Source organism: Podarcis vaucheri (genome assembly GCF_965113315.1).
Source record: "Podarcis vaucheri genome assembly, chromosome: 4".
NCBI classification, from domain to species: domain Eukaryota; kingdom Metazoa; phylum Chordata; class Lepidosauria; order Squamata; family Lacertidae; genus Podarcis; species Podarcis vaucheri.
This window is the reverse complement of record NC_138762.1, coordinates 105,496,893-105,508,946: the sequence shown is the minus strand read 5'-3', so window position 1 is coordinate 105,508,946 and position 12,054 is coordinate 105,496,893. Positions and strand designations below refer to the sequence as shown.

At 42.6% G+C, this 12,054-nt stretch overlaps 2 long non-coding RNA genes across 2 annotated transcripts in view; both read left to right on the top strand.

Moving 5' to 3' along the window:
* The window catches only part of LOC309531769, a 303,126-nt gene that overhangs the window by 117,264 nt on the left and 173,808 nt on the right, over positions 1 to 12,054 (top strand). The gene's annotated exons all lie outside the window — the stretch shown is intronic.
* Positions 6,483 to 8,758, top strand: LOC309531773. Its single transcript, XR_014219445.1, has 3 exons — positions 6,483 to 6,560; positions 7,352 to 7,449; positions 8,657 to 8,758. It is a non-coding gene; the product is annotated as an uncharacterized lncRNA (long non-coding RNA).

Here is a 12,054-nt window from a genome sequence, read left to right as displayed (position 1 = left end):
AGGAACGGGGAGGAGGCAAAATTGATTTTACCAGGCAACCCTGAATATTGAGAGAGGGGAAGAAAGCTCCCTCTTTCCACACAACCACCTACATTTCTATTTTATGGCCCTCCCCTCCTAGTCTTTTTCTCCCCCCTCACCCCAAAAAAATAAATGAGTCACAAATGTTTTGCCATTATCAGGAGGGAAAGTTCTCAAATCACTTGAACATTTTGGTTATTCTGTTGTTTTTTGTACCTGTCCAGTAATATGATAACCTCCTTGAGATGGGGAGAATGCGGGCAGTAGTGGATGTTCCTATGGCGCTTACTTTGTTGTACGTGTTGAGGATGACGACTTCAACACGACGCAGAGTTCCCAAAAAATAGACCACAGGCAATTGTACTTCATCCAGCAGACCTTTACTGATACTGAGGGCAAATGAGCATAATGGTCACAAATCCAATACATTCAGGATTGGCACTGTCCATAAGAAATCCAGTTGCAGCAGACTTAACTTAAACTTAACAACTTATAATAAGACTAAACCCTTACATTATAGCAGAACAGAACACCACACCAGAACAAAGAGATAGAAAGAGAAAGTGAAAGCCAGGCTCCTTCTGGCCCTACTTTTATAGTCAGCATGACCTTGACAGAAAGAGATAAGAGAACCAGTTTAAACCAACTGTACTCAGCTTCTCGGAAGGTATAACCCAAACAATAACCCAAATATCATGAACTTTCTGTCACACAGAGAAGCTTCCAGAACCCTCTTGAACTAAGCAGAACATGAAAGATCTCTACACATCAGACCAATCTCTTGCGGTTTAGCACCACAACAGCTACTCACTTTTGGTTTTAGTAAAGCAAACAGTCTAATTTGTCCATGCCTAAATGGTATTGAGCGTCAGAACAACTTGACCACAATAAGGAAATTTTGCCCATGGTATGACTATCTTCCACCTTCCCATTTTGACTCTCTGACACTCTACAGTATCTGCATAACCTAGCAAGTCTAAAATCTAGATGCACTTTTACTCTCGCAGGATTGAATGTATTGCCCTCGGCTGTACGATTTCAACAGATTCCACACGAAAAATGCTTATGTCCCTGTGGAGATGGCAGTACCAAATTGTCTTCTGGCTTGCGCTCTTTATAAAGACTTGTGGAATGAGATTATCACCCCTCTTTTATTGTCCATTCCAGGTCGCCCAACCACTGCCACATTGTCCTTTCTCTTGGCAGACCAAGATGAGCAGGTGACAGCAAAGGTTGCAAGGCTTTTAGCTGGGACAATCAGAATAAGATCCACTATTTGATTCAAAACCCCTAAAATGTATTTTATATAATTGACTTTTTATTTCTATTCTTTATATATCGTATTGTTGTTTTATTGCTATGGCTGATGGCTGATGCAAATAAAGAGTCAGTCAGTCAGATCAATACTTTCTGCACTAAGAAATGCAAACTGATATACCTGACCTCTTGAAAAGTTAGTCGCTGCTGCTTCCTGGGAGGGAGAGGGGTGAGGCAATGGCGTGCTTAGTGCAGAGCCAATCCAACCCCCTTGCCATTGTGTTTGAACTGCGCTCACTGCCTCCTCCCTCCCTCCCTCCCATCAGCAACAGCAAACCAGCTGTCAGAAGGTCAGGAAGGCACTGCGGATCCACCCCACCTCCCGCTACTGACCACAGGGCCAGGAAAGAGCCATCACATCCTAACTTGGCAGAATCTTACAAGAGACACAAAGCCATATCTGCACTTGGTCTAGAGAGGTGCTTTCTTGCTGAGAACCACCTGTTCTTTCAGACATTCTTTTGCTGGTATGAGAAAGCTATTTCCTAAGTATATTAATAACAGTATTTTGTTCTCTCCTTTTCATTAAGTTTGATTGATTACCAACCATATATACATTTCCCCTTGGGTTAACTGATTACTTTATATGCCCATCACTCAAATGAAAAGGAAGAGCTGGTGTTCCCCCCCTCCCTCCCTAGAAACTGTTGTAGTTATTAAAATAGAATGTTAGTTGCTGTAGACTGATACCCTTTTCATCTCTCCTGCCTTATTTGGTATTCCATCCTCTGTTGGCCTCGCCACCCACAATATATCAATTCCCACAGGTAAAACAACAACCTATTTTTGTGGTTTTGTTATCCTTACGAGGTATTATTGCACTAGGAAAATAGAATAAATTTGGACATATTGCAAACAAGGTAGACATCCACTGAAGCTCATGGTAAGCTTTGCAAATTAAATGACAGATATTCCAAGTTTCTGACACCCTGGTCTGGAACACATTTTGCTGAGATGATGTCCCTGTGACACACTTTTTCTCCCATCTTCCTGACAGTTTCTGTCTAGGACGGCATTAGCGAGAACAAGATTGCTGGAAGAAGATAATAAAGCAACCATCGCCAAACACGTTAGCACAACAGATTGCAAAAATCATAATATAACCAAATAACCTCACAATAATTATTGAGCTGAAAGAAAACGCAGCAAATTTGTTATATATGTTAAAAGCTCATCCATTTCCAGGCGCTTTGAATGGGTGCATGACGTTGTTAACATAAGAAGGATTGGTGATCATTGCAAGTTTCTTTTTCACTGAGGTTTCATGACATATGTAGTTATAGATGTTAAGCAATTCTGAATAACATTTAAAAAATAAATTAATTTAATTAATTAGATTCCTTACCCACCCTTTACCATAAGGTTCCTGATTGAATTATTACAATAATATATACAGTAATAAAGCATGCACATGCTATGACAAAGCACTTTTGCTTAGTATAATGCATTTTATGCTACTTTTGTATATATATGCATTTTATGCACTTTATACCAGTACAGTCATACCTTGGTTTTCAAGCAGCTTAGTTCTCTAATGTTTTGGCTCCCAAACGCTGCAAACCTGGAAGTGATTTCTGGTTTGCAAACTATTTTTGTAAGCCAAATGTCCGATGTGGCTTCTGTATGTTTTGGAAGTCAATCAGACTTCCAGAACAGATCCCATTCGAGAACCAAGGTAGGACTGAATATCCATTAAATACACACACATGACTGGACAACTGCACTGTAAAATTCAGAGAACTCCACTTACCACACAAGGTGTGATGTTATTGTGGGCTGCCACAGTCGCCACATGTTGCATCTGGCGTGGCTGCTAAGTCCTGGGCTGCCCAGCTGGTGAGGACACCTAACAGCTTGTCTCACTGGCTGGGGCATTGGATTCAGCCCTGCCTGCAAATTGGGCAATCGTGGGCTTACCTTGGGGCTGCTTCCTGGACTTTAAAGCCAAGTCTCAGCTGCACAGCTGCAAATAAAACATTTTAAGCCTGTTTTAAGTGCAATATACAATGTGACACTAGATGGTGATGATGAGACTTATGGAAAATTCAATGTATTTTAAAAAACTTTTTTATTTTTAAAAGGCATTTCCAGAATGTCTTTTATATGTTTGTAGATGCCACCCCAGACTGCCCTGGGCCCGGTGCTCAGTTCCTTTGCCAGATCTCCCCGAAGAGGATCGTTGAGAGAAGAGTGCCTTAGAAAGGACAAAGAAAGAAGCCTCATTCCCACCAGAATAGGACCCCCTAGGGGCCACAAACAGCTGGGGGAGGACAGTTAGCAGGCCCCCGTTTACATCTGGGCACCGTGGGTTGTTAGCTGCCCTTGCAGTTGTGGAATTAGGCTTGTGTCTCACCAGCTACATAGCATTGCAATCCCTGAATTAGGGCTGCCATTTCAAAGGACGACAGTGATCTGGTCCATGTATTGTTTGGGAAAGTGAGAACTTGGTAGGTTCATTTTTAAATGTGAACTGAATTGAACCTCGCCCCCCTCTCTCCATCCATCTCTGGACGCCCCCAACATACACAGCCTTTCTCCTTCTACCATTGTTGGAGCACTAACTTCTTGGCTTTGCACTTCCACACTTAGGAGGCCCCTGGTGGCAGGTCTCCTCTCCTGCTTATGGATTTCCCACCCCATGGTCATGGAGGAAAGTCACAGACACCAAATGGTTCTTCAGCCATCCTTGGAGGGACCTTAGAATTGCTCCATTACAGTACAATCCTAGGTCCATTACAGTGGTACCTCTGGTTGCGAATGGGATCAGTTCTAGAGGCCTGTTCGCAACATGAAAAGCCCGCAACATGAAGCGCCATATATGCGCAGGTGTGTGGCACGATTTGGCTCTTGTGCACATGCGTGAAGTGCGATTTAGTGCTTCTGCGCATGCGCAAGCGGCAAAACCCAGAAGTAACCCTTTCTGGTACCTCCGGGTCGCCGCAGGATGCAACCTGAAAAAACGTAACAGGAAGCAAATGTAACATGAGATATGACTGTACTTAGAATTAAGTCTCACATTGCATTAGATAGGGCTTAGTCTCTGGAAGGTGCAGACAGGATAATTGCCTTAATCTGGAAAAAAAAGTGGCTGCATCCTCAACCAGTTTCTCCAAGTGTCTCCTCGGAAATTAATGGCAATACTTCAGAGTAACTCATTTGAGAGCATCTTATATGTAGCGAAAAGGGTGGAAAAGTAACAACAAGCAGTGAAAATAAACATTTATTGAAGACTGAGTTAAACTCATACAGTATAATAAAGGCATTCCCCCCTAGCAAGTGGACACAAAATACTTTGCTAGCTTAATATCTTTTTTTTTAACGATGTGCACACGGTTCTGTTTTTAAATTTAATTTCTGGAATAGAATTGCATATCCTAAAGGTTAGATGTAAATGCCAGAGTCCCAAATCTCCAGGTGATAGCACTGGTAATTAGCTGCAGGTCCAAACAGAGCAAATGAAAATGTGATACAGAAGATGTAATGTCTTTACAGAATTTTAAATACATGTATTGAATTTTCACCTTTCCCTTTTCAGCTGCTAATCATTATGCCTCCAGCCATGAGCTCAGTTATGCATGCCTAAATCCCATTGATTTCATGCATAACTGGGTGCAGGATAGCATCCTAAGGTCAATGTGATATTGCTCTTGCTCTTTTTTTAACATTGTGTTTTTCCAATATAGTCACGCAAAACTTCAGAGTATAAAAGAAACTTTAATCCTCCGTTTTCATACATCTAACATTTTCATACATAGTTCATACACAAAATAGCAATGAGTGGAACATCAAAAACAATATAATTACTTATGAAGTACCTAGGAATGCCAGTAGGTATGGTGCAAGTCAGCTGCAATAATTATTATCCAGCAACAGCTGGAGAAATATTTTCCAGTCTTCTGCGATGCTTCTGAGCCAGTGCATTCTAGAGGCCAGAGTATTGGGTAGGAACCTAGGTGACCAGGTTCAAATTCCAGTCAGCCATGAAGCTCACTGGGTGATTTTAGCCAGCCACAGTCTCTCAGCCTAACCCTGTGAAGAGAAACTGGGCACCTTGACCTACTTAGAAGAAAGATTGGGATATAAGTGTTGTAGTGTTAGTAGCAGTAAAATAACACATTAACAGCAGCAGAAACCCATCTGTCTGTCTTGAGAGACAATGGAGTGTGCCTCCAGGGGTGAAGTCAAACCACTGTCCCAACAGCACCAAAGTGACCCCCCGGGGGGCCCCAAGCCTGGTCAGTGTGCCTGAAGGTCCTGGGCTGCTCAGAAGACAAGACCCCCCTCTCGGTCTTGCTGATATGGTCCAAAGGAAAGCAGAGCAATGAATTTGGCACCAGCTTGGCTGCGGGAGTTGCCGGAAGAAGGAATGCAAGGTGCCATCCAATCCTCTTAGGGACTCCACTCCAGCCTTTTCTTCTCCTGAAGATATCACAAGGCATTGGAGCTTTAAGTTTAGGAGTTTCCCTTCCCCTAGGTTCCCAGGCTGCCAATCCCCATCTGCCCCTCACTTCCCTCTACAGTACATGCCAAAACAGCCTTCTTGACCGTTGGTCCCACTATTGATCTTGTCCACTCAATCCACCATATCCTGGATTATAATAATGGATGGGCTGTATTCAATTTAATCATTGCATTAACGGAAAGCAGCAAAAATTATTACCACTAGTGCAACGGGACTTCCTGCTGCTCTCCCTGCCCCTCCCCATTACCCCTCCCAATCTGCTCTGGAGCATCAAAACTCACAAAACAGCATGCTGGGGTGAGGGTGGAAGGGGAATATAAGGTTAAGCAAACAGAAATGCCCATGCTGATGGAATGATCTCCTTAAAGCTATCTTTGTCAACAAATAACACTGTTCCATGAAAACAACTTTCTGCAGTCCAGCTGTCAATGAACTTCCCTGCTCAAAGGAATGTTACCGTGTGGATGTATTGCACAGGTCACTAGACCCAGGAGAATTAAACACGTAATTTTTATTACTCTTTATTGTGCGATCTTGGACTAATACCAGCCGGATGAAGATAACAGCAGGGGAGTTCACACAAACCACTCAGTGTGTTGAAGGAACACATCAAGGGAGTGGGTGGACTCTGAGGTTTGCCCTGTCCCTCTCTCCTGCCAACTGCTGCTGCCATGATCTCCTGACATCTGTAGGGTCAAGAGATATTGGAAGAAGTTCTACCCATGCTCAGAAGTATGGAGGAAGAGATTCTTCACATGGGGTAGGACTCTGACTGAATGGGGTGTGTGTCTTTTCTTGCATTCATCTGTATAATCCATGGGTATACCCTGTGCAACCTTTTGACATCCTCCACACAGTCTTACGGGGACACGGGTGGCACTGTGGGTTAAACCACAGAGCCTAGGGCTTGCCGATCAGTAGGTCGGCGGTTCGAATCCCCACAACGGGGTGAGCTCCTGTTGCTCGGTCCCTGCTCCTGCCAACCTAGCAGTTCGAAAGCACATCAAAGTGCAAATAGATAAATAGGTACCGCTCCGGCGGGAAGGTAAACGGCATTTCCGTGCGCTGCTCTGGTTTGCCAGAAGCGGCTTAGTCATGCTGGCCACATGACCTGTACGCCAGCTCCCTCGGTCAATAAAGCGAGATGAGAGCCACAACCCCAGAGTCGGTCACGACTGGACCTAATGGTCAGGGGTCCCTTTACCATTACACAGTCTTACAATGGCATGGGTGCGAGGTGTTCATGTGAATCCCCCTAATGAGTGCTACTAAATCCCTCATACTGCTGCAATGCTAGATTAGCGAAGCTCCGACTGGGTGGTGATGTTGGTAGACCATTGTAACTCTGCCAGAGTATTCTGTCTTATTTTAACAGAATAAGGAGAAGGAATGGGTGGAGAAAGTTGTTAAGTGATGGGGAAGAATGGTACAATTGTCAAAGAGGATTGCTTAGTCCAAGTTATAAAAACTGCTGCAGGGAGTGAGAAGGAAATGTGGGTTGGCAATGCTAATCAGCCCAGTACAAAACTGAATTTTGCTGTCATCTTGCAGAGCCCGTTTTCCCTGGGCTGGTTCCTGGAGAGAACATTGTTCATCTAACAGCGTGATGATGCTTCTTCCAGAGTGCAGTGACTCCTGTATTTATTTAAGTACGTGTTTGCACTTTCCTTCTATTTGTATTATTCTGATGTTAGTTCTAGTTTCAGGTATTTTATGACTGGAAGTTGTGGGGATTCTGTTTATATTTATGAGAAGTGCTGAAGTTCCCAATTTAGTTGCAAAGGTCGCCTATTCCTATAGAATGTAAAAATGGTTATGCCCGGCAACAGGAAGAAATGTGTGCAGCTGGTGTGCTTGTAAATGTCAGGCAAGCTGCTTTTGGGGATAAAAAGGATCGCTGTAATTGAACATCCCTGCATAGCTGTAAAAGTAAGCAATTAGAATATATTTAAAACTTCTTCACCTGGAAACAGAATAAAATGCATGTGTGCTATGTGACTCTTAACAGATGATGTAGATCTTAAAATGGCATTTTGCTTCTGCAGCCCCTCATTGATGATATTTTGGGGCAATAACCTTTGCAGTTGTTCTTGTGCCAGACTTAGAGCAAACTAAATGTTTGGCCAGCATCTGAGATGTGGGGGTTGCAGCTAATCAAGTTATATTCAGAATAGACCCATTCAAGTCAACGGACAAGGCTAAATTGCATCCATTAATTTCAGTGGTTCTGCTCTGAAGGTAGCTGGGCACAGCCTTGCTAACTCAGCTTACTGCCAAATAACTGAAAAGGGATAGCAAAGTGCCATCCGGATGTGGGAAGCAGTCTGTGAGGGAAGGGGGCCTCACCTTTCATTGCCTGCAGTTCCCTCCATCTCCCTCAGCCGTGGCAAAGGAAGGAAGGAGCTATAGGGAGCTTTGCAAAATTGAAAAGCTTAAGGGTGTTATTCAATGTTGGTCCTTCTCAAAGTAGACCCATTAAAATTAATAGGCATGACTAACTCAGGTCCATTAATTTGAATGTGTTTACTCTGAGTAAGATGAGCACTGAATACAACTCTAGCTAACTAAGATTCTGACATGGAGCTGCTTTCAAGTCTCCAGATGATTTTGGAAGTCTTCCCTGTGTGCTTTGGAAATATCTGAACTGATCTAAAGGCATGCACAAGCACACACATACATATAGCATAATCAATATTCAGAAACCATCCATATATATGGTTTTTGAGTATTGACCATAATTCTGTGGGCTAATCAACCCTACTATGCATTCTCCTGTATATCTTGAAATTGGTGTTCTTTTATAGCCTGACAACATCATTGATTCCCTTTAATTATGTATTCTGCGCATTCTTGTAGGGAATGCTTGTGGAGTTGCCTCATAGAAGCATTACAGCACAGCATGGGACCAACTGCAGCCAGCTACAAAGAAGGATGGCTTGGTGCAATAGCTAGGATACACTACTCCCCAAACAACATCAACAGGTAAAACCTCTTACATCTCAGTTCAACAACTTCTTTTAGATCTCAGCTCTTCAGAAAAATCTCTGAAGTATGATTTCCAAAGAGAGAGAGAGAATGAGCTATGCAGACTATGAGAACTTTGGGTAAGAAACATGTTAGCAACAAATGCAGATGGAAATCCATCATGACCAAATGAATATTTGTGCTTGTTGTGAAATCTGAGGATGTGAAAAGATCAGAATTTGTGTAAATGTAAAGAGAAGACCAAACCAGGCAGGAAGTGGCATGTTGTGGGAGAATTTCATTTATGCACATTTAATATGTATGTGACCGCACATACAAACATCACACTGAACCTGGAAGTAACCTAAAAATGTCCCCAAAAAGGGAAGGGTGAGGCAGAACAGGATGTTTTCAGGCTGTTTCAATGGTGTTTCACAATTTCACTTAAATGTGCGGCGCTTTTGGAAAATAACTCCCGCATATATGGGGGGGGTGTTGCCTGTATGGGGAATTTTTGTTGAGATATATATCTGACTGTTGGCATACAACCAAGGAATGGGGGCAATTGGCAGGCCCCCAGCTGGCTCCAGCCCACTGGCTGGTGTGCCGGGCAATCTCCAGTCCTTGTTGCAGCATCTGAGACCCACAGCTTCAAAAGCTGGAGCATGCAACTCAGCAGAGATAGGTTGTGTAAGCATATTTACAAGCAGTTTATCAGCATACATCAGGACAAAAGGAAAACATGTCTGCTCCCTTTCGTGTCCAAAGCAAGACAGCAAAAGCAAAAGCTATACACAAACGGAAGTTCCCAGCAAGCTGTGCTGGAGTGTAAACAGGCATGTGACATACAACAATCATGCCTGTTCCTTAAGGTGGAACGGAATATCCTGACACTGACATGTACAATTGCATGATTTAGATATTTTCAATGTGTTTCTGTTTTATTTGTATTGTTTACCACCTTGGTGTTTGGCATTCTGGCATACTTTTGAATGAAAGGAAGGGAAGAAATTTGATTAGCAGCAGCAACACCACCACCACCACCACCACCACAGAGAATTTAGGACCATCTAGTGTTTGTAGTTCTTCACTCTTTTATTTTTTCCTTTCCTTTCCTTTCTTTGCTTTGCTTTTCTCTTTGCTTTTTCATTTCTCTTTCCCGCCCCTCCTCCCCACTTTTCTTGTTCTGCTTTTCTGCTCCTTTGATTTTCCTCTTATGTTGTGTGTGGCGATATGGATAGGTTTGAGTGTTTCACTGAATGTATAAAAGGTTTCATAACATGATCAGAATTCTTCAATAGAGAAGGGCCTTTCCAGACTGAAATTGTATAGATAATGCTAAATAAAGGGTGACTGGCTAGTTTAGAAAGTTAATTTAAGATTAGTTGGGGGGTGGGAAGAGAGATCAGAAAATGTTTCAAAAACATATTATTGATTTACTTGTTTGCAGTAGAACAAAGTATAACTCAGGATGACAGTAAGTTCACCTTTAATCAGCTCTCCTTCATTTCAGCATGGCTTGCACAGGAAAACATCCTGGCGGATTGTACCCCAGGGTTGCAAGCTACCCATGTAGTACCTAAAGGTTTCAGTTTCTTCCAAGCAAGATAGAATTAATATTTTGCTCCCAGGAAGGATAACATGATTTCGTATTCTTGACAAATGAGTAAGTTGAGCTGCTGAAAGCATGACTTGAATGTAATTAACCTCAAGCAAGATTCAACATAGAATCATAGAACTGTAGCTGGAAGGGACCCCAGGGTCATCTAGTCCAGCCCTGCAATGCATGAGTCTCAACTAGCTCATCCATAACAGATGGCCACCCAGCCTCTGCTTATGAACCTCTCCAAGGAAGGAGAGTCCACCATTTTCTGAGAGAGTCCATTCCACTGTCAAACAGCTCTTATCAGAAAATTTATCCTGATGTTTAGTCAGATTCTCCTTTCATGTAACTTGAATCCATTACAGTGGTACCTCTGGTTACGAACTTAATTCATTCCGGAGGTCCATTCTGAAACCAGGACCGTTCTTAACATGAGGTACCACTTTAGCTAATGGGGGCCTCCCTCTGCCGCCGCACGACCGCTGCAATTTCTGTTCTCATCCTGAGGCAAAGTTCTTAACCCGAGGTACTACTTCCGGGTTAACGAAGTCTGTAACCTGAAGTGTTTGTAACTCGAGGTGCTTGTAACCTGAGGTACCACTGTAATTTGGGTCCTAGCCTGCAGAGCAGGAGAAAACAGTCTTGTGCATTTCCCATGTGACAGCCCTTTAGATATTTGAATATGGCTATTAATACCTCCTTTCAAGCTAAACATACTCAATTCCCTCAACCATTTCTCATACAACTTGGTTTCCAGACCTGTGATCATCTTGGTCACCCTCCTTTGCACATGTTCCAGCTTGGCGATATCTGGCATGACTTGTTTTTGAAAAACCTGTGCTGGGTCTTAGTAATCACAGCATCCTTTTCTAAGTGCTCACAGACCAACTGTTGAATTATTTGTTTTGGACCTTTCCTAGCACTGACATCAAGCTGACCAGTTTGTAGTTTCCTGATTCTTCTCCACCCAACTTTTGAACATAGGCACATTTTGCGGCCTACAGTCTGCAGGGGTCTCACCTATTCTCCAAAATTTCTCAAAAATTATAGACAGAAGCTCTGAGATTACATCCACAAGCTCCTTGGGTGCAGATCATCAGGCCCTGGAGATCTGAATTCCATTAAAGTAGCTAAATGTTCCTTTACTATATCTTTTCCCATCTTGGGCAGAAACTCCCTCGCTGCATCATGTATTCCATTACCACCAGGTTGGGCACTGTTTTCCTTTTGAGTAAAGGCAAAGCAGGTGTTGAGCAGTTCTGACAGCTAGTGGGGGAAAACTTTATATGCCAAAATACAAGGAGTTTTAAATATAGGCTGTCTAATTTATGAGTTATGGTTTAAAAAATTCAAATGCAATATTGTGGATTCAAATAATTTGTAACGTTGAGGCATTCTACATGATGACAGTTTTCTTTTACAATCTACCAAGGGAAAATGAAAACATTTCCATTATTTTTTTAGATAAGCTATGCGATTAACATTTAAAAGGCCTTATCGGTCTGCTAGTTATTATTAATTTTTTTTGTCCACTTCTATAACTAATACATACTGTTCAGAATATGTTTGTTTTTTCTGTGGCCATTTTCATGTGACAATAAATAGGCTTTTGGCAAAGTCAGAACTTCCTCAGTCAGACCTCTCAACATCCCCCCACCTCGGACATGTTTGCTTTTACACCAGACTT